Source organism: Triticum dicoccoides, chromosome 7B (genome assembly GCF_002162155.2).
Source record: "Triticum dicoccoides isolate Atlit2015 ecotype Zavitan chromosome 7B, WEW_v2.0, whole genome shotgun sequence".
NCBI lineage: Eukaryota > Viridiplantae > Streptophyta > Magnoliopsida > Poales > Poaceae > Triticum > Triticum dicoccoides.
The window spans coordinates 645915537-645917676 of NC_041393.1; positions in this window are offsets into that span (position 1 = coordinate 645915537).

Genomic DNA, 2140 nt, shown 5'->3' on the forward strand with positions numbered 1-2140 from the left:
GCTGGCACCGGAAGTCAACAGGAAAAGGGGTGGAGGTGGCACAATGCATAGATCCAGGCCAGCCGAGGCGCCACCTTCCTGGAAGGAGGCACGGCTTCGCCTACCGCTCCTCGGTGGTGGCGAGGAGGTGGGGCGAGGTGGGGAGGGGACGCGGCGGCGCAGCTAGGGTTCCCCCACCGCCGCCGGGGTCGCGGGAGGGTTCCAACAGCAAACACTATCAAGTGGTCTATGTTGCTACACCTTTTCGGCTCAATCTTAGGCATCACGATTTTGGACCTGCGCAACCGTGCATTTATTTGCACAAATGGCAGTAGAAATTATAGGTTTATGGGAGCCGTTCAAGATGCCCTGAACCAGATTCAGCAACGATAGTTACCATCTGAACCTCCGATCATTTGCTAAATCGTTAGCAAACCATATAGGCGCCGACGAATTTGAAAACCACAATCACAGAGTAAGAAGATTAAGTTCTACACTGCCACTTCAAAGAAAACAGAGACCACGTTGGACGCTGCTATTACAGCAGCAGATGTTCATACACAAAATATGGGACAAAAAAAATGGGACTAAGACACTGACAGCAGTAACACACGATGACACGACGCGTACATAAACATAGAGACGACTACCACCTTCCAAACGACTCGCTGGCCACCACACGGAGGCGGAGCACCAAGTGCAGATTGGACTCCTTCTGAATGTTGTAATCGGCGAGTGTGCGTCCGTCCTCGAGCTGCTTGCCGGCCAAGATCAGGCGCTGCTGGTACGGCTGGATGTCCTCCTTGTCCTGGATCTTCTTTTTTTTTTAAGTGGCCAGCATAGCTGGTTTTCATTTCATTTAGCAGGGAGAGAGGTTACAAAAGGTTGATCAAGCGATCATGGAGTGGAGAGGCGGTACATCTTACTTCGGGCCCCAAAGATCAGGCCATCTGGGCAAACTAGGCTAGCCTACACAACAGGGAGATCTCTTATGTCACGTCCCTAAAGGGCTGCTGGATGCATCTTGCGCCGGCGAGTCGCCATTGCTCCATGTCGCTCTGGCATGCTTTGATGATGTGCCATGCGTATGCCTGTTTGCCCCTGAATATGCAAGCATTTCTTTCCAACCAGATGTGCCAGGAGACGATGGCGATCATGGTCTTCATGCCCTTCCTGTGTTCTGGGGCTGCGACAGCCACAATCCTCTGTCGTTGTCGTTGCAGCATCGTTGCAGCACTGCTCCACACCCGCTGGTTCAAAGAGTTGCACCCCTTCCAGGACGCCGCGGTGTTCCAGACCTGCATTGCCACAGGACACTCCCGGACCAGATGCATCGATGTCTCCAGGTTGCGCAGGCACATGGGGCAAAAATAGCCATTTAGCCATCCTCTCCTCTGAAGACGGTCATTGCACCAGAGTCTGTCGAGGTGCAAGAGCCAGAGGAACATTTTCACTTTCCCTGGAGCCCAGATCTTCCAAATGATTGTTTTGAAACTGCATGGCTGATTGCCTTCGAATTGTGCGTTGTACCCCGAGCTTGCCGAGTAGTTGCCCGAGCTACAGAGCTTACATTTGATCGTATCCGGGGCCTGAGGCTCCAGGTTGATTTGAGCCTCCCTGATATCTCTTTCCAGTTGCACCACTTGATGGACGATGGTGTTGTAGTCGCCGTTGTTGCGGAGGTCAAGGATCCACCGATCAGCTGCCAGAGCTTCCTTTACACTTCTGTTCTTGCGGATGGATCGGGCGAACAGTTCGGGGTAAGCCAAACAGAGCTGCCACCCTCCCAGCCAGGAGCACGACCAGAAAGATGCAGTAGTCCCATTCCCGATGGTCACCACCGTGGAGGCCGCGAATAGAGCCCGACCAGCTGCGTCGCACGGCGTCCCGGTGTCAACCCAGGGCCTGGTTGGCTGCCTCGAGGATAGCCATAACCAGCGCATCCGTAGGGCCCGGACGAAGCGGCTGAGATCAGGGATGCCCAGCCCGCCCAGTTGCTCTGGCTTGGTTACTGATGCCCATCCAACCTTGCATTTGCTGCCCGAGATTTCTTCGTCTCCTGCCCAGAGGAAACGCCGTCTTGACTTGTGGATCTCCTTTATTAACTTCTTTGGTATTCGCAGCGCCATGAACGCGAAGCTTGGCATGGCTAATAGCACAC